The 21,244-nt window shown below is 46.6% G+C and overlaps 1 long non-coding RNA gene across 1 annotated transcript in view; it reads left to right on the plus strand.

Annotated features, from left to right (window-relative positions):
- Positions 1-6,126: 6,126 nt before the first annotated feature.
- Positions 6,127-21,244, plus strand: part of LOC309667414 — an 88,423-nt gene continuing 73,305 nt past the window's right edge. Inside the window, exon 1 of the long non-coding RNA XR_014267757.1 lies at positions 6,127-11,190. This is a non-coding gene — a long non-coding RNA (uncharacterized lncRNA). The remainder of the gene's footprint in view (positions 11,191-21,244) is intronic.

The following is a 21,244-nucleotide window of genomic DNA, read 5'->3' on the forward strand; positions in this document are numbered from 1 at the left end:
TCTATTCAGGTATTCCACAGATGCAGGTACTTCAAGTTGTTTGTGGAGCTTTAATCCGCTGCTCCTGAGGCTGCTGGGAGAGATTTCCCTTTCTCTTCTCTGTTCGCACAGCTCCCGGGGTTCAGCTTTGGATCTGGCCCCGCCTCTGCGTGTAGGTCGCCTAAGGGCGTCTGTTCCCCGCCCAGACAGGACGGGGTTAAAGGAGCAGCTGCTTCGGGGGCTCTGGCTCACTGAGGCGGGGGGATGGAGCGGTACGGAGGAGGCGGGGCGAGCCTGCGGCGTCAGAGGCGTCGTGACGTTGCACCAGCCCGAGGCGCGCCCTGCGTTCTCCCGGGGAAGTTGTCCCTGGATCACGGGACCCTGGCCGTGGCCGGGCTGCACAGGCTCCCGGGAGGGGCGGTGTGGAGAGTGACCTGTGCTCGCACACAGGCTTCTTGGTGGTGGCAGCAGCAGCCTTAGCGTCTCATGCCCATCTCTGGGGTCCGCGCTGATGGCCGCGGCTCGTGCCCGTCTCTGGAGCTCGTTTAGGCGGCGCTCTGAATCCCCTTTCCTCGCGCACCAGGAAACAGAGAGGCAAGAAAAAGTCTCTCGCCTGTTCAGCAGCTGCAGACCTTTTCCCAGACTCCCTCCCGGCAGCCGTGGCGCACTAGCCCCTTCAGGCTGTGTTCACGCCGCCAACCCCAGTCCTCTCCCTGCGATCCGACCGAAGCCCGAGCCTCAGCTCCCAGCCCCGCCCGCCCCGGCGCGTGAGCAGACAATCCTCTCGGGCTGCTGAGTGCTGCTCGGCGCCAATCCTCCGTGCGGGAATCTCTCCGCTTTGCCCTCCGCACCCCTGTGGCTGCGCTCTCCTCCGTGGCTCCGAAGCTTCCCCCTCCGCCACCCGCAGTCTCTGCCCGTGAAGGGGCTCCTAGTGTGTGGACACCTTTCCTCCTTCACAGCTCCCTCCCACTGGTGCAGGGCCCATCCCTATTCTTTTGTCTCTGTTGTTTCTTTTTTCTTTTGCCCTACGCAGGTACGTGGGGAGTTTCTTGCCTTTTGGGAGGTCTGACGTCTTCTGCCAGCGTTCAGTGGGTGTTCTGTAGGAGTCGTTCCACGCGTAGATGTATTTGTAATGTATCTGTGGGAAGGAAGGTGATCTCCGCGTCTTACTCTTCCACCATCTTCTTCGACCCTCAGCTTCGATTATTAATACCTTCATTATCTTGTTAAATTCATTATCAAGAAATAGTATCCCATTATTTTGATTTGCGTGTCTTTGACTATTAGGGAGAATATGCATTATCTCATATGCTCTTGAGTATTTGAGTTGTTTTCTTTTCATTTTTAAATTGCTTGTTATATCCTTCATATCTTTATCTTTTGGACCCAAAGTTTTGCTTACTGATTGTTCTAGCTTTTAATTTAAAATTGACACTTTGTCCTTTGTATTAGAGTCAATGCTTTTTCCAGATTTGGTTTTGCTTTTTATTATCTTGTTTTCTCTTTCAAAAATTTTATTTACTAAAGAATGTGAGGATGAGATTGAAATCCGCCTGTCTTAATTGGGCCGTGTTACTTTGAGAGTTATGGTTTAGCTCTTCCAAGGAAAAAAGAACCTAAGTCTATACGTGGAAAAAGTCTGTACATGTCAATTACAAAATAATTAATGAAATGACGGCATTTTTAAATGGAATTAAATTTAAAGTTCGTGATATTTATGATTGTTTTGTCAGTTTGGATCTGTAAGCCCCTTCTAAGTGCCCGTAATGCACAGGAGCTGCTCTTGTGATGGTCTCGAGCAGCCAAGGGCAGGCTCGGGGAGCTTCCTGGAGACACTTGCTACCTGGCTGACCTGTTCCCACCATCGCTGCGTGGTCAGGGCTCCTGGTCCTGGTCTCGCTCCACAGGCAGACAAATTTCCTACTTTTTAAAGACAACACACAGGATTAGCTGAGAATGAGTGCACCTGCGTTCCGTAAAGAGAAGAGATGATTTACTAAAAGTGTTTCCAGACCAGGAGGCACCAGGCACCCTGGGTTTTCTTGTCTCCTTGCACAGTGGTGAGAAAAACGCCCCGTTTCTAAGCCCTGTCTTCTCTCTGGGTCGCGCGGTCTAGATTACTCATCTGTGCTGAAATTTCTGCATTTTATTTCTGTCTTAGTCCTTGTGTTTGTCCTGGATCAGAGTTCAGTTTTTCGCTACCTGGTCCTCACTCGTTGACTTTTCTGGAAGGCTGTGCTCTTCCCCAAATTCTCTGGGAAAGCTGCCTGTGGGTTCCTCGTGCCCGTGACTTTGATCGTGGAGTCAGGAGAAGGCAGGAGAGTCGAGCTGGATGCGTTGTGACCACAAAGACCAGAAAAGTAGCTCAGAGGGCATTCAAGCACGTGGTCAAGTTGAGGGGGTCACGAAGGGTTACGTGTGAGCGTAAAATCCCTCCAAGCTGTTCTTGGCAGTGTGGGGAGACAGCAACACACCTCAGGAAGACTAAGTACAGCAAAGGTCAACGAAGGTAAGGTGCAAGTAAGCTGCCTGCAAACAGGGCAGGAGAGTCAGGAACAGTGATGCCCTGGACCTCAGACTTACAGAGCCCTCCAGGGCGTAGGCTTGAGGACCCCGCCATCATCGCGGTGGTGAAAAGGGCTCACCTGCACGTCTGCATGTGGCCTGGCTCCCCCAGAATGAGACACCAACTTCCTTCAGATCAGAAAGTGTTTCTTTAGTGCTTAGAATTAAATTTAGAGATAAGTACATCCAACCCACACTATTAATAAATTTTCATAAATTTAGGAATAATCTGAGGATAAGTGGTATTTAAGGTTCTTGTAAATGTTTTAAGGACTTTGATATATTAAAATATCTGATTCTAATTTGAGGTGTGAACTGGCCTTAGACTCATGACTTTTTAATTGAGAAAAATAAGAAATTTTCACTAAGTTTGTGAGCAGCATTTTCATTTTTAGGAGGGCTTGAGAGTCACCATACTTATACGGTTTAGTTTTTTAGATTTGTGAGAATTAAGAACATGGGAGCATTTTGGTTTTGTAGTTTTGTCATTTAAAGTATGCAAGAAAGTGTAATATCTTAATTTGAAATGAATCTTGACAATTTTAAGACAATTTAAATTATATTAAATCATTGCCTAAGGGATTTTAATCTGTTCATCATGAGTAGATTCAACATAAACTGAAGGCCACTTTGCGTGTGATTGTTAAAATCTGCTAGATTTATAAATATAATAAATAAGATATTAAGTTAAATGCTTAAGAAAACTAGGTTTTAAAATTTAAACCTTGATTGAATGATAATTTAAGAAAATGAAAATGAACACAAATCATTTTCTTCTGTATGAAACCCTCTTGGCACGTCAAAAACTCACGTTGCCGTGGCGTCCCAGCACCACCCTGGTTTGCATTGCTGGTCTTTCTGGCATTAATATTTCCTTTGTGGGATTGCGATTCACTGCGCGCTGTGTGGGTGAAAGAGGGCCACACAGAGTGAACGGAGTCTTCTGCTCCTGGGATGGGTGCTGGGAAGGTACGTCCCTGTGCCAGAATCCCAGCCCCAGAGCCGCCAGGCTCATCACTCTGCCTTTACACCCAAGATGCAGTGCCACGTCCCACACAGAAACGCTTACATACGTGGGACCTGACGTGAAAGAACTCTATGTTTTCTCTCAGTTCCACTTCTTTTTTTTTTTTCGGCTGCACCACACAGCATGCGGGACCTTAGTTCCCCGACCAGGGATCGAGCCCATTCCCTCAGCAGTGGAAGCGCAGAGTCTTAACTACTGGACCGCCAGGGAAAAGCCCCTCCTCTTCTTAATAAGACTTGAAATCTTAGATGAAACAACAAAGAATACATAGGAAAGAAAACCCTTCAGGCCCCCGTCAGCTATTGCGAAGATGCATTAATTCATAAGGAATTGTGAAATCATTCATCTCTTTTTGTTTCTACTCAGGCATATGCATTATTGAAAAGTAACCATCTTGATCTTATTTTCCGGGGAGAGAAAATGATCAAGTCCTCCGTTCTCTTCCTCAGCATCATGAGAGTGGGTTTCCCATGGTGGTGTCCGTGACATCATTTACTTCCCAGCTTCCTGTCTTTACTGATTTCAGCGGGTTTAGGTGCATTTGCATTTGCAGTCTGTGCATGGCTGTCGTGTTCTATGCACCCCTCCCCCATAATTCGTATGTTGACGTCTCCTGGAATAGACTGGCCCCCTGCTTTGTCTTCTCTTTTTCAAGTTACCCAGCTTATTGTTGGAGTTGCAGCCTCAAACTGACATAGAAAAAGACGTACTGCTCGGGAGAAGGTCCTAAGAGTGTCCTGACGTTGCTGAGCCAGGGCCAGCCAGGCAGCTCACGGGCGGGGGCTTCTTAAGGTCTCGTCCTGCCCAGGGCAACTGCGTTGCTTCAGAGGGTGGCACATGTGGAGGCCAAAATTTGTTTCTCAATCCATCTCCTTTAGTCTTCTGGTTACAGGAAAATACCTTCCAGATTTTTGCAATCAAATGTTTGTGGCTGGTGCTTGTTTGTGATGTTGTAACTTTCATCTTTTATTTATTTATTTTTTGGTTGGAGACTGCTAGGGAGGCACCATTTGGGATTCTGAGACTGGTTCCATTTTATTTATTTTTTTAAAAATTTATTTATTTTATTTTTGGCTGTGTTGGGTCTTTGTTGCTGCGTGTGGGCTTTCTCTAGTTGTGGCGAGTGGGGGCTATTCTTCATTGTGGTGCATGGGCTTCTCATTGCAGAGGCTTCGCTTGTTGCAGAGCAGGGGCTCTAGGTGCGTGGGCTTCAATAGTTGTGGCTCGTGGGCTCAGTAGTTGTGGCTCGCAGGCTCAGTAGTTGTGGCTTGTGGGCTCTAGAGCGCAGGCTCAGTAGTTGTGGTGCACGGGCTTAGTTGCTCCGTGGCACGTGGGATCTTCCCAGACCAGGGTTTGAACCCGTGCCCCCTGCATTGACAGGTGGATTCTTAACCACTGTGCCACCAGGGAAGCCCTGAGCCTGGTTCCATTTTAACCTAGAAGTCGCCATAGAAATAAAACTATTTAGGAAGAACTTAAGGACATCTCCTGTGATAATTAGTTTTATGTATCGACACCTGGTGAGGGATGCCAGATGGCTGGTAAAGCGTCATTTCTGGGTGTGTCTGGGAGGGTGTCTCCAGGAGACATGAGCATTTGAGCTGGTGAACAGAGTAAAGACTGCCCTTCGCACTGTGGGGCGGGGCCTCACCCAAACTACTGAGGGCCTGGAAAGAACAAAAAGGTGAAGGAAGGATGAGTTCCCCTCTCCCCTTGAGCTGGGCGTCCACCTTCTCCCGCCTCGGACTTCAGCTCTCCTGGTCCTCAGGCCTTCACCCTGGACTGAATGACACCACCAGCTCCCCTGGGTCTCCAGCCTGCAGACGGTGGATCCTAGGACTTCTCAGCCGCCATAACCACGTGAGCCAGTTCTAGAATAAATCTCCTTGTATGTAATGAGTCTATATCCGTCCTGTTGGTTCTGTTTCTCTGGAGAACCTAACACATCTCCTTATTCGGAACTTCCTTATTCCTATTTCATTACTCCTAAAGTTTAAATGCTTTTGGTACCAAAATAGAAACGCGCCCTGCCCCCTCCCATAGAAACAATCTTGTCAGGGTGCCTTACGCTGTAGCCCCTTGTGCCTGGATTTCTTGTTTTCGTAGGAAAATGCATTCAGTCGGTTTCTCAGGGGACAGTCCTGAAATGGGCACGGCAGTCCACTCACGCCAGGGCTCGTCACATCCCTGGTCCCTACCCACTGATGCCAGGAATCCCCAGCCCCCCGAGGAGCAGTGCCACAGCCCGACGTGCCCTGATTCACTTCCAGACGCCCCGGGGGACCGCCGGGTCAGAGCAGGCCCACACGGAGCCCCAGCCCCAGCCGTGCCCAGTTCCCCCCGGTTCTCGCTTTGTCTGAGGGGCTGCTCCGCCCGGGCCACTGTGCGCCTTTTTTAAAAAGTTTCAATAAAACCAAGCAAGCATATTAAATATTCTTTTGTGGTTGGAATCGAGTCCTCGGTTTGATTTCCCACACTGTGTGTCAACGCCGCGCACGTTTACGGCCGAGCCCAAACCGCGGCTGGTATGTTCCTTCTGAGTTCTCCAGATCTGATTACCTTCTTTTAGGAAACATTTCTCCAGTTTCATTTTGCTTCTTAGATACCACTCTCTAAAGAGGAAGAGGTACTAGGGTGAGGACCAGATGGTAAACTTAATAATAGTGATATTTATCAACTGATTTTTAAAAAATTTTATTGGAGTATAGTTGATATACAATGTTGTGTTAGTTTCAGGTGTACAGCAAAGTGGTTCAGTTATACATATACACATATCCGCTCTTTTTTTTAAGATTCTTTTCTCATAAAGGTTATCATAGAATATTGAGTAGAGTTCCCTGTGCTATACGGTAGGTCCTTGTAGGCTATCTATCTTACATAAAGTAGTGTGTGTGTGTTACCCCCAAGCTCCTGATTTATCCCTCCCCCCTCAACTGCTTTTTAACTGCCAGGCTCTGAGCTGGGCCCTTGCTTGGCGCCGGTTCATCTAATAGTGCCCGGCAAGTTAGTGGTAAGCGGCACTGCTGCTTCCGTTTCTTCTGTTTGAGGAACTTGGGCTCAGAGACGCTCCGTGATTTGTGTAATAATCACAGTAAAATGGAGACATTTTGTATAAACGTGGTTAGGCTGCGGGCTTGGAGCCGTGGCCTCGTCAAGGCGTGCTCCCTCGCTCAGCCCTGCGCGTCTGTCTCATCACCTACGTTGTGGGGAGAGGGGCTCCCGCGCAGAGCTCTGTCCCCAGGACGTGACGCGCGCGTGGTGGGCACACGAGGCCTCCCTTCCCGGCGGTTCAGGGAAAATTTACGAGCGGTCATCCTCCAAATAGTTCTGTATTTTCCTTCGAATGTAGCATGTTTTGAGGGCCAGGAACACCATAAGATTGCAGTCTGGGTCCAGGAGGAGAGACACCTGCTTTCTGTGACTTTGGCAGGTGCCAGGTCACCAGCCCACGGGTGACTTGATCCCTGCCCTCCTCAGGGGCCCCCGTGCCGGGGAAGAGGGCTGCTGTCTCTCAGAATTAACCCCAAGATTTTTAGAAATCGGAAGTAGGACTTTATTAAGTGGTGCTATTTTCTGCTCGTTACAAAATGCTTTTCTTTGTTACCTCGTTGATCAAAGGGTTCCTTTTAATGTGTAATCATTCACAGACCAAAACACCGGGCTGTTGAAGAAAACTTGATAATAAAGGTAAAAAATGAACTTATAATATCGGCTAATGAGAAACTGGTGCTTGGTTTACAGAACTCAGTTTTTAGCACTCAGCTTTTTAGGAACAGGCCGATTACAGGAGGTAGGAGGCCCCTCTGTGTGCAGACCCGGACCTGCCAGTGTCCGTGGGATCAGGCAGCACCCACTGCTAAAGGAACGAAGGAAGTCATTGCATATATCATAGATGTTTAATATCTGGGGAACGTATTTTTGGTAGATGGGACTCAATGATCCCCTTAAAATATGGAACAAGTAATAGATCAGGGCGGGCAGTGTTCTGTCTAATTTGGAATAGGGAATCAATTGCCTGAGGTGTTTCTAATTTTGAATATTGTGGAGAACTAATATTGAAATTCAGTCCTCTGATGATTGATTCAGAATAATGTTTCATTTTGGTCTAAAATTTTACCAAAGAAAGTTAGGCTCTGCATTTAGGAATTGGCCTTAAAGTCCAGGCAAAAACACATGAAACAGAATTAACATTTCGTTGGGAAGGGAACACTGCATTTCTCTGCCAGTTCTTAGCTGCCAACAGGCAAAGTATGTCAGGACAAATGCAGTGCCGTTCAAGCAACATGAGGGTCCATCTCCCAGACTTGCAGTCTTCTAAAACCTCAGAGGTCACATGAAGCCCGCCAAGGCTGAGTGACCTTGGCTGTAATTTCTCTAACTGGAGCAGCTCTCCTGGACTGTGCCTTCAGCCAAGGGAGCGTCTGAGACAATGGCTTACCTTCTGGTTTTTTTGCGCTTGGATTTCAACGGATGGTCATGCATTCACATGTCTGACTTTTGTCAGGAAGTTCTCGAATGTGCCCATTTTGGGAAGCGGTAGGCGGGAGTGGGGACTCTGTGTGTGACACGAGTGGACCCGAGCCCCTCCATGGGCACCAACAGTGCGTGTGTCCTTCAGCCCGTCCGCATCTCGGCGTCTGCAGCCTCAGCTGCGAGCAGTGGCCTTGGCACTGACTTAAGTGACACCGGGTTGATCTGTTCATTTACTGGAAGTATTTCGAGAGCTCACAGGACCGGTGGCAGCACCAGAGCCAGGCTAGGAAACAGGCAGAAACCAGGGTGTCCACGGGCTAGGAAGCAGGGGCCAGAGGAACTTTCCAGAAGCTGGGAGAGTCTGGTCAGGGCCACGCCCAGGACAGGTGGGTTCCAGCCGAGCCCTCCGTGCTGGAGTCAGACAGGAGCGCAGGTGTGTAGCCGTCTGGCCGCGTCTGATGCCGCTCCCCGTCTACACTGGGCAGTGTGGCCAGAGCCGGGCGGAGGGGCCGCCACCTGTATTTAGGTGTCGGGTGCCTGCAGTGGAGCCCGCAGGTTTCCCAGGACGAGGAAGAGTGGATCACCCACAAAGTGTCCGGCGCAGTGATGACAGGAAGGGCCTCCTGGGAGTGAAAGCACAGCCCTTACGAGGGATGCTGCCCTCTGGTCATGGAGGTTAAATGTCATGTAGGTCCAGTTTTGGTACCGGCCTGGCTCTTCTGAGGAAAGAGCTCGAGAAATGCTGATCATCCCTTTTAAACCTTCCTCCTACCCTCCTGCCCCCCAGGATCACACAGTTAAGCCAACCTGTGAACTTGGAAAATAGATTTCCTTATCCTCATGGTTTGGATTTTAAATTTTAGATTTTGATTAACCTTAGTCCTTAAAAATTATGTTGACAGGAAAAAGGCTTTTGCTCCCACGTCTAACTACTTGAACCATCTCTCCTATCTTTTTGTCTCTTGTGAAAAAACAGATCCTTACAGACTCCTCTTGTTCTTGATGACAACAGTTAGAAAAAATTCTGCTTGACATTTTCAGTAGAAAGCAGCCTGTGGTTAGTTACAGATGTACTGATGTCAGCAGACGCACACTTTTGAAATTGAAGCCCGTTTAGTCTGATTTGGTGCAGTTGAAACTTTGAAGCACCGGCATCACTTTTCATCAGAAATACTTGCTTCTATCAGACCTGTGACCACCGCAGCTGCTCACCGTCACTTTCTGACTTTTTCTTTCTTTAAAATTGACTCCTTTTCCTCTTTGAGTCAGTGATTCTCCTCCCTGGATGCTCTTAGAATTGCAGGAGGTCCCCAGCAGACCTCCCCTAAGGAGGAGATTAGTCCCCCAACCAAGCAGATTAAGCCAAAGCCTTGGCCGTGTCACGGGGGTCCTGGGGGTAGGGTGGCCCCGGGTGAACCCCGTCTTCTTGGTGCAGGTTTGCTCCGGTGGCTGTACGTTCTATTCTTTCTCACTTTGCCTGCTGCCCCTCAGTGCTTTGTCCTTCCCCTCACCTTAGACTCCTGTCTCTGGGCCTCTTATCCCCTTTAGACCCAGATTCCATTTGCTGCTGGGCCTTCCCGCCGGAAGCCCTCAGCGTTTCCAGCTCCACGTTCCGACTCCAGACCAAGTGTTTTGTCCCAGGCCCTGGCCCCCGGGTGGGTCCTTCCTTGTTTGACTGTCTGACCGCCGCCCACCCGGGAGCCCGTGTCCTTGATCTCCATCCCCACCTCGTTCACTTGCCATCAGACATAATCCGATCGACTATCCATCTACTTGTGATTTCTCCTCCTCTCATCCTCTCTGCTCCCCACTTCACTTCTGGCAGGTTGTACAGACACTTCTTACCCGCCTTCCCCATGCCTGGACTTGCATTCTGCAGCAGATCCCGTCGCGCGCCTCCTGCCCCCCGTCCCTCACCCCTCCCCTTTAATCATGGCCATGCTTCCCGTGGACGGTGAGACCCCGTGCGCCGTGACGTGTGAGGGCGAGACCAGACTCCTGATTCCCGCTGGCTGGTCCTGCCGTCTGCCTGCTGCCCTGGATTCAGTCCTCTTTATGATCAGAAGGGTCCTGGCACAGGTATTCTGCCTCATAAATTCCCCTCCTTGCACTGCTTTTTAGCAGCGTCCCCCTAGTTTTGATATGTTATCTTTTCATGTTCATTTAGTCCAGAAGACCTCCTAATTTCCCTTTTGGTTTCTTCATTGGTTCATGGATTATCTAAAAGTGTGCTATTCTGTTTCCACATACTCGGGGGCTTTCCCAAGATCTTTCTTTTATTAATTTCTGATTTAACTCCATTTGGTACATTTTTTGCATGATCTGAATTTATTGAGCTTTGATTCACGTTCTGTGTTCACTTGAGAAGAATGTGTATTCTGCTGTTGGTGGTGGAGTCTTCTATAAATGCCAGTTAAGACAAGTGGGCTAACAGCGTTCTTCGAATCTTCTGTATCCAGAATAATTGTCTGTGTGTCTGTCAACACCAAGAGTGGTACTGAAAACTCTGACTATAGTCCTGGGTAAAAGACTCTGCACTAAGAGGATCTCTTTTCCTTGTAATTCTGTCAGTTTTTGCTTCATGTATTTTGAAGCTCCTGTATTAGGTTTAGGATTGTTATGTCATTTTGATGATTGGACCCCTTTACTGTTATGAAATGGTGTTCTTTCTTTATTTGTTTTGAAATATACTTGATATTGATATGGCCACTCCAGCTTTCTTTGGATAAGCATTAGGGTAGTATATCTTAAAAAATTTTTTTTCTTCGACCTGCTTGGGTCTTTATATTGGAAGTGCATTTCTTACAGGTGGTATTCAGTTTGTCTTACTCTTTTATCCAATCTGATGTTCTCTGGCTTTTAATTGGTATCTTTAGACCATTTACACCTAATGTGGTTATTGATATGATTGTGTTTAAGACTTTCACTTTGCCTATTTGTTTTCCATTTGTCCATCTGTTATTCGGTCTTTTTCTTGCCTTCTTTTGGCTCAATTGGATATTTTTTGTATTTCTATTTTATAACTTTTTTTTCTGGATCCTAGGTGTAACACCTTGTTTTATTAATTTTACAGTGTATACTTTAACTTATGCCAGCCCACCTTCAAGTGATATTATCCCACTTTGTCTACAGTAAGAACCTTACAGGTAAGTAGAAGTTCACCTCCATTTCTCCTCTCCAGGTCTTTAAGCTATGATTATGGGGTATTTTTCTTTTCCGTATGCTATAAATTCACATTATGTTATTATTAATTTTGTTCAAACATTATCTCTTAAACAGATTTAAACAATAACAGTAAAATCTTATATATTTGCCATGCATTTCCTCACCAAACCTCTTGAGCCTTGATAATCTTACTTCTAAAACTGGGTTGTTGAATTATGTGATCTCTGTGGTTCTAGAATAGCTTTCTTCTCCACTAAGAGGATTGCTATAGTGTTGAATTCTGTGTGCAGGTGCACATGTGTGTGTGGTATTTTTTTGTATCTATATATATATATTCTTTATTCCCCATACCTTATATATACATATATAATTATATACAATATACAGCAAACCAATCTTAATGATTATTGTATGTACTGGATAGGTCACTGAGGATTATAGGGGTAAGTTGACCAAGGTCTGATATACAGTGAGTGACAGAGCCAGTATTAAGTCCATCTTTGTCTGGATTCAAACCCATGAGGCATCAACTCTCAGTTCTGATTTTGCCTCTGATGCCACTTGTGTTTTCCTGTCAAGTTGCTGCCAGCCTCTCTGTGCACTGGGCTAAAATGGATGTCATTTAGAGTTTCTCTTCTTGGCCACATGCCCAAGCCTAATTTCTTATTTGTAGCCAACGACAAAATGCTTTGAGTTCAATTTAAACATTTCCTTTTATTTATTAGATAGGTACTGTGTAATATCACTATTATAAGTGCTTTATTTATTTAATCACCACATCCTAGAGAAGTGGGTACTTAATTATCCTCATCTTACAGATAGGGAAACGAAGGCATGAGGAAGTTAACATACTTGAACAATCCTTACTGTTGGCAAGTGGATATGCTGAGATTTGCTTCCCATTGAACTGGCTTCAGGGCCCACCTTCTGAAGCACTGTGCCCGCCTGCACACCCAGTGAGCTGTGTAAGAACAGGAGAGAGAAATCCTAAGTGCCCCCAGTGAGGACCGGAAGGTTCGTAGGAGAAAAGGGGCTTGAAAGGCACAGGACTTTAAGAGGCAGGAACAAGAGGGGAGACCACCTCTTACTCATGGCGACACGGGGACCAGCAGTATGTTCTCCATCTTAGATCATCTGACTAGAGATGAATTCTAAATCAAGATTTCAAAAAAGTTACTTGTTTCCATTCTATGAGAGGCAATATATATCCTATTAATGTGGCATTCATGCTTTTTTTAGCCATCAAGTGCTTTCAAACACGTGTTTTCATATACAGTGTTCTAGTTCTGAAGAGTATTTTATTCCCAGACACTTCCTGACTTTCCCATCATGCCCACATCATAAAAGTTAATTTCACTTCTAAAGAATCTACAGTATCTCCCTTTTGGAAAATGTTCTGCAGATTCTAGCAAAGTCAACAGCCAAACCATAAATTTAAATGTAGTACAGACTTGAGGAGTAGGAAGCCTGCTACTGTCACATTGCTTATTTTATTTTTTAAAAGTATATTATTAATTTATTTATTTTATTCATTTTTGGCTGCATCAGGTCTTTGTCGCGGCACACGGGATCTTCATTGAAGCATGTGGGATCTTTTGTTGTGGTGCGCCGGCTCTTTCTTGCGGCACGTGGGCTTCTCTCTAGTTGTGGCATGTGGGTTTTCTCTTCTCTCGTTGTGGTGTGCAGGCTCCAGGGCGCGTGGGCTCTGTAGTTGTGGTGCATGGGTTCCAGAGCTTGTGGGCTTTGTAGTTTGTGGCACACAGGCTCTAGTTGAGGCACGCGAGCTCAGTAGTTGTGGCGCGTGAGCTCAGTAGTTGTGGCGCGTGGGCTTAGTTGCCCCGCGGCATGTGGGATCTTGGTTCCCTGACCAGGGATTGAACCCACGTCCCCTGCATTGGAAGGCAGATTCTTTACCACCGGACCACTGGGGAAGTCCCTGCATTGTTTATTTTAATATTCAAGCAATTTCCTCTGATGGCCAAAAAGATGTACCACAAATTGATCTTTCACTGTAACGTAGGCATAATCTGTCAGGATGATTATTTAAGATGAAACAAATAAGGTATTGACTTCAAGATTTCTGGTTGCTGACGGAATTTCTTCAACAGAAGAGGAAGGAAACTGAACGCTGAAACTAGTACGGAATTATTGTTTGTGCTGGAAACCACCCGAGTCGACGAGGCTGTCACAGCCACATGAACAGGGTGTCGTGTTGCACAGCGCGAGACAGAGGATTTTCAGCCTGAACCGTTAGTAGCAGAATTTATTCCAGGACTCAAATGTGAACGACTTACCTCTCGCCAACAGTAGTCAACTGAAGTCTGCTTTTGCTATAGATTTATGGCTCATGTGTTCTGGAGAAGTACTGGATCTATTTTAGCTGAGCAACAAGTACTTGGGTTGGAAAGTCATGGTATACAAGATGTACTTGCATAAAAGTCTCCTAGAGTGTTTCTAAAAAAAGTAGGGATATTTGTGTCCTATCCCAGATGTGCTATTTCCATAGATCCATGCAAGAGGCTGGACATTTGAATTTTTCTCCAGAACATCAGCATTTTGTTGCAGCCGGGCATCAGATCCTACTCTGAGAGCTTCCTTATTAAGTTACCTAGATGGAGGTGCAAGGCTGTCCACCAGATGCACTGTCTTCCTGATCGACCACCAGTACTCAGCTGTCCAAGCTCTGGGTTTCAACCCCTGACTTCTACCCATTTTTCTAGGAAGACCCACATCCATCATTCGATAGCAAGAATCCACGTGGATCTGAGCCCAGGGCTGTTCTTGAGCTCAGTGGTCTGGGTTTGCCAGGCTCCGTCTCCAGCCTGGCCAATGACAGCACGGGCGTAATTACCTGCATGAAATCCATGCTGCCCAAGGCCAGTAGGTTACACGTTGGACTGACCTGTTAAAACAACAAAGAGAAAGTTCTAAATTCAGATATGATCCAATATCACTAATTAATATACTTTAAATGCAGATTACTTCAGTGAGGAAAGCATTTTATATCCAGAAGCCATCATTAGTTTGTCGGAAATGGAAAAGTCAAGAGGAACGTTGGATTTAGACCAATTTCTGATGAAACGCAGGTCACACTTGCTTGTTTGAACCCAGAAAATATTAAATCACGTGGGGAAATACGATGACACGATTTACTCAATACTCATGGTTTTTAGAAATCATAAAATACTATAAATTTGAAAGGGTTTTATAGACATAAAAGTTTCTGTGAACACTGAGAAATATGTCTGTGCATTTTTACACTATAGTCAATGTATTTTTTAGGTCTAAAGTATTGTACAGTGTAGAAAATTACAATGAAGTCAGTCATTGTTGCTTCTAACCCTCCTTTCTGGCCATATTTTTACATATGTGGAGGGGAAAGCAAGATGTTTTTCTACATTTTGATATTTTTAATCAAAATGAAATAAATACTTTAAAAATAAGAGATAAAAAGGAAAGATTGAAGGTAAAAGAGGACGAAGTTTTGAACGTTTATCCACAGTAGTGTTAAAATAAGCGTGTGTGGTGAATCCCGCAGGACGACGCCTCTCTTTCTGTAAGAGGTGCGATTGTCCCCCAGAGCTTGGGGCACAGCTCGCCGGGGCGGGGGCAGATCCACACACCTGTGTGACCTCGCCCTCCAGATACACAACACCCTGCCCCCCAGCATCTTCCACACCCTTCCCGCCCTCCCTCCTGTCCGCACCGCGGGGTGAAAAGTGTTCGAATGTCACATCTCAGAGGCTGGTTTGTCTTCTTGGATCTTCACGTGGATGGAGACCTCGGCTCTGCTCAGCAATTTTGAGATGTGTGCAGGTTGACACCTGCGCCATGGTTCCTAACTTTATGTGGTGGAGAAGGGTTCCGGTGCACGTGTGCAGCAGGGGCTAACCGTTTCTCAGTTGGGGAACTTCTGATGTGTCCAGTTTTTGGTGATTGTGAATATGATTATGAAAATTCTTATAACAAATTCTTGCGTGGTATGTAGTGTGTAACCTCAGGTGATGGGGTGCGCAGGCTTCAATTTAAAGTAACTGCCCGTTAGCTTCCAAAGCGGCCACGCGTTTACAGCCCCACCAGCACTGCAGGAGGGCCCCAGGAGTCCCACATTCTCAGCTGCATTTGGCTTTGTTAGTGTTTTTAATTTTAGCTATTATGGTATTTTTATTGTGGTTTTAATTCACATTTTAAAAATAATGAGTGATACTGAACACTTTATTATATGTTTATAGGCCTATTATTATTATTATTGATGAGTTGTAGAATTTTAAAGAAGTGTATTCTGGATACCATCACATGTCAGATGTACGTATAGTGACTATTTCCCCCTAATCTATTGTTTGTCTATTTATAATGTATCCTCTAATGAACGTGTTTTACATTTTTATGAATTCCAGCTTCTAGTTTATGGTTAGTGTTTTCTGTGGCCTAAGACAGCTTTGCCAGCCCAAAGGCAGTGAAGATATTCTCATTTTCTTCTAGAAGGTTTACAGTTTTTACTTATACTCAGGTCTGCGACCCACTGAGTTAGCTTCCATTGCTGCCCGGCAGTGCTGGCAAAAACAGCACACATTTCTTATCTCACACTTTCTGTGCTCCAGCAGCCTGGGCACGGCCAGCTGGTTCTCCCCTCAGGGTCGCTCAGGGCCAGGGCCGTGTTCTCATCTGACGCTTCAGGCCCCCTCACGTCGTTGGAAGGTTTTAGACCTTTGTAGTCGAAGGACCGAGAGCCTCAGCCTCTGGCAGCTACGGTCCAGTTGGAAGCCGCCCTCAGCTCCTAGAGCCCTGCAGTGCCCCCGGCAAGGCCACCTGCTTTCTCGGTCAGTGAGGAGAGACTCCAGCGTGGAGCTACGTCCCATCCCATCTGCTCTGTTGTGCAGGCTGGGAGCACGGCACAGGCCACCTACACTCAAGGGGGGAGGCGTGGCACAGGGCGAGAGCACCGGGAAGCCGTGTCGCCTTCACACCGCCTTGGATGAGCTTGTGGGCATGGGGAAGGGTGGAGAGCGAGAGTCGCTCTCTCCTGTACGAGGATCATTTGATCTAGCAGACAGTCCTTAAGAATGTTTTCATCTTCCGTTGAATTTCGTTAGTGTCTTTGTTGAACATCGATTAACTCTATAAGTGTGGGTGAAATAGCTTGCTTAATACCTAATCTTTTTATAATTTGGGAAGATATTTAAGTTTATTAACTTGGTTTTACTCCCAATGGTATGGTTGTCGTTGTAATTGTCTAGCGGAGAAAATTGTTGCCTCTTCTGATAATGGCTCTACGTATTTTTGCCATAAGCATCTTTGCTCTCAGCGTTTTTGCTGCAAACGTTTTCGCTGCATAACTGACTGGCTGCAAGTCAGTTTTGCCATAAAAGATAAAATAACCAAAAATTAAAAGAGGTACATTTAAAAGGACATAATAAGAAATGAATAACAAAATTAAAAAGACTTCATTGTGAAATACAAAATATTTGAATAATATAAAATGTGTGTAGATTCATGGCAATACTGTGCTAATAACCGATTTTATTTTGTGGGTTGTACCCAAGCACCTGCCTTCCAGGTCTTTCCTTCATAGTATTTTATACTTTTTTTTGTTTGATTCATCTTCTCATTCAGAATTGCACTTTTTCTTTTTTTGCTAATATTTCTTTCTTCATTAAGAGGTATCAGTTTCCAAATACTGGGATGGTGTTTGTAACTGAGCTCTGCATCGTGTCCTGAGGGCCTCTACCCTGCTGTGTCCTCTGGCTACACTGTCACCTGTCACATGTCCGTGTGACAACTCTGCACCTTCAAATCACCAAAGAATTTGCAAACTGATGTGCTATCATTTTCTGGTAGAGTATGCAGTATGGCTTTACACTGTCTCATTTCACTCTTCCAGTAAGTTTTATCCGCGTATTTTCTATCAAGTTGATAGGCATAATTGTTATCACCCACTGTTTTAAGGCCGCCACATACACTTGTCACTGTGTAGACCGTGAGGGCTTCGACTTATGTCATATGAGAACGGGAGCACTGCATCGATGGAGAAACGAAACCAAACCATCCAACAAACTGCCAGCCAGCTCTTTAATCTTTCACTGCAGAATTGCCTTGTGGCCAGTTAGTCACGTGGTGAAAGCGCTTGTGGCCAAGGTGCTTATGGGGAAAATTCTGGATGTGCCTAATAACACTTCTAAAATGTTTTACAGCCTTGTGATTCCATTATAAAACTGAGCGCTCAATGTCATTCTGGGAAGTACTCAATATAATATTGTAATTGACCTCATGGTAATTACATGTAATGTGACCTCATGTAATGTGATCTCACGGTCACAGTTTTGCTTAATTACTGTATAATTTTCCCTCTGGGGTTTTAGTGAAAAAATGTAAATGAAAATTGTTAAGTCCTCCAGGATTTCATCCAAACTCCCTGGCTTGGTCAACGGGGTCTTAGCCAGCCCACTGCCCAGCTTTGTCACCCCACACTGTGTACTGCGGGTCCCGTGCTGGCCCTGGGACCACTCCTGTCCTCGTCCTGCCCCTCAGGGCAGAGGCCCGCCCACCCCGGAGGCCTCCTCTAAATGCTGTCTTCTGTGACATTTCCCCTGAAATGAAGTCGGCTTCCTATCTTGGCGCTTCAATAACAGGTTTTAGATACGGATGTAAAGAGCACATAGGGTGTTCCATTCTTAAGATTATCAATTTATGTGTCACCTTCTCCACTAGAATTTGAGTTCCTCGGGAAGACAGGTTTTCATCTTCATTTTTATCTTTATTCCTGAGACTCAGGCCCATCACCAGCAGAGCAGCGGCTTACTGACTCTGGGAGAAGTGCATCAGCCGTGTGCTATGTGTTACGATAGCATGGTTACTTCTAACAACTTTGCTCACTTCCATATGGTCTCGGAATTACACTGCTTTTCCTCTGCAGGTATTTCCCTCATGTGGAGGCAACGGTGCGCATCTACAACACAGGATTCCAGGAAACTAAGCTATGCAGCCGTTCTGCTTTGAAAGCATTTAAAGTGGCGAATCAGGTGTTAGAAACAGAGTGAGTTTTATGTGTAAAATGTAGGCTGTAATGTAACCGCAGGGTCTCTCACTGTACCAGCGCGGAAAGGGCAGCCGCGTCCACTGCTGACTAAATCGGAGGCTGGTGGCACCGCGGCCCTGGGAGTGAGATGCTAGGGTCTGGATGGCAACGGGGCTGCACAAGGGACATCTATTTTGTGGCTTTACAAGTTTGAGATCTGGGATCCTAAGATGTTTATATTTTCTAAGGATTCACTGCTTCAGTATTTTTATTTGGGTACACCCGTGCTATTTCAGTATTTAAAACTGCATTTTCCCAGTAATGACATATAAAAATATGAGAGTCATAAAGCAGGGCCACTCATCATGGCACATCAGTGATTTTCTGCAAACAGCCGCGGGCCACGTGCAGCTCTTCTTCACATCGTCTTGATCAGAGGAACTTCCGGCATTAATTGCACTCCCCGCCCCCCTTCCTGCACAGGCCCATCAAGTTTCCGTCAGGAGCCTGTGTACATCTGTGCCCGTCTGCCAAGCCACTAAGTTCTTCCAGATCGTGAGGCTGAGGGAGCATGTGGGCCGGACTGTGTAAACCAGCCTACAGTTCTAGGCTTAGAAACGTGGGTCGGTATCAAATTTCCACGATTGCCTTAACTGGGAAGGAAAGTCCCGTGCGGTTCTTACTTTGCTGGTTCAGATAATTGTGACTTGTTTGTTAGTCTTTTTGCTCACGTTAGATTTTAACGGAACTAGAACACCGCACTTTAGAGCTGACAGTGACCAAGAGATTATAAAGAACCATCTCTTCATTTTCCATTTTTGATAGCCACCCGCCCCCCACTTAGAAGAGTCAGGGCCACAGAGCTAAGGTGTGGCAAAGCGCAGCAGGAAATCCAGGCTGTGGCCCTCCCTCCCCTCACTCCCGTCCGTACCCCAGCTCAGCCCGGACACGTCAGCAGACACCCTGTGGCTTGTGCTCTGCGTTCATGGAGATAGCTTTCATTTTTCTTTTCACTTTTCTAGGACCTTGAGAAATCATCCTGATGCTTCCATAGCAAGTTATCATGTTCACATACAATAAATATCTTTTTAGCCTTCAAAGTCATCCTAAAAAGGTGTCATCATGTCTTATAGAAAAATAAACAACTACAGCGAGGTTGACATGGACCCAGGGTCACTTGGTGGCTTGGGAGACAGTTTTGCAGCAGAAATCCCATATCCAAAACCAGAGACTTCCCACGATAGCATAGCTGATCTGCTTTTTTCTGCCTTTCCATCTTATTACATTTATCCTTTTGTGACATTCATTCCTAATGTTTTTGGATAATAGCATTTCATTAAAACAGCAAGTGCTTTCTGTTGACTGTAAGCTTCATGACTACCAGTAAAGGTGCGGGGCTGCTTCTATGACTCTTGCCCAGCTGTACTGAGGTGTAATTGACACATAACACTGTGCAAGCTTAGCGCGCTGATGTGACATATGTTCCAAAATGATTACTGCTGTAGTATGAGCTAATGCCTGCATCATGTCACATATTTACCACCTTTTAAAGGTGAGAATATTTAAGGTCTACAATGAATTCCTAATTTCTATTCTCAGGTACATTATAAAGATTCAAGAAAAGTTTGGCAGAGACTATTGTAATATTGCTCTTACTTTCTAAAAAAAAAGGCACCAGCACTTCCTTCTGACATTTGTACGAGAAAGGGAAGAAGGGCTTAGTCTGCAGGGAGACAGAGCATGGCGGCGGGAAGGGGCGAGGCTGGAGGCCCTCGGGGCGGGTGTTGAGTGGGTCGCCAGCCGCAGGCCGGGAGCTGAACCCATGGAGCCGGCCCGACGGAGGACGGCCGTCCTGCGCACGCAGAGCAGGTGCGTCTGGATGCGGCCGTGGGCAGTTGTCACGTGGGCTCCACTCGCCTCCCCGTCCGGGGTCACAGGCCCCGCCGACTCCACCCAAGGGACACACGGAGCACACGAGCACCTGGGCGTCGGCTGCCTGGAACCCACGGCTCCCGTGCATGGCAACCCTAGGCCTCAGGGAAGGGGACCATTTCAGCCTCACTGGAGAGACAGAGGTCTTTTAAAATAGTTAAAAACTCCAAATACGCAGAGAAATGCAGATTAATTATTTTTACATACATGGTGATAAAAATTCAACTAACAATGTTTAGACGTTAAGTAGTAGAGAAAGTGATGTGTGACTGTATAACGTCAGTGAGGTTCCAGAGCAGCCATTTATTCACCAGAGCGGGTCACCCTGTGTGACCTTGAGGGAATCACATGACCTCTTTTATTGCTAGTTTCCTCTAGTGAAATGAATTTATTCTACAGATATTAGTGAAGCACCTACTGTGGGGCGTAGGGCTGTTGGGAATAGACGTCACCCGTCCGCACAATCCAGGTGCACAGGTACGGTGACTCCCACGAGTCCTGGGGGGATTTTGCGGGTGTGAGTGGGGCAGGCGGAGGCTCAGGATGACGGGAAGGATAAGCCAGAGACAGAGTCGCTGAAGGTGACGACGAGGAGGGGCAGACGCTGAGGAGGGTCTAACCTCCGTGTTAGGGGAGAGGTTGGCAGACAGAACCACGTCCTGTGGGCGCAGAGCAGCCGTGGCGCAGAGCGGCAGAGTTGGCAGTCCTGCCTCGGTCCTATCTCTCCCTCCCGGGCTTTCCAGAAGCCTCGCCCCGTGGTAAGAGACCCGCACAGGCTGCTGAGTCAAGACAAGGATGTGGGGAGGCAGTGGACACTGGAGACGGGGTGGGGGGGGTGATGGTCAATCAGGAGAGAGAATGAGGGGACACAGGCTGGCCAGGTGCAGGGGAGCAGGTGCAGGGGGTCGGGGGGAGGGGACACAGGCCAGCCAGGTGCAGGGGGTCGGGGGGAGGGGACACATCCTATGAAACATGAAGCAACTGATTTGAGAAAACGCTCCTATTGTCCCCTTTTCAAGATTTAGTGGAACTTAGTGAAATCCCCAAAGAGAAGGGGGTCAATGTGAGTTTGGATGTGTTTTCCAGCT

This window comes from Balaenoptera physalus (assembly GCF_965194825.1).
Source record: "Balaenoptera physalus genome assembly, chromosome: 9".
NCBI classification, from domain to species: Eukaryota; Metazoa; Chordata; class Mammalia; order Artiodactyla; family Balaenopteridae; genus Balaenoptera; species Balaenoptera physalus.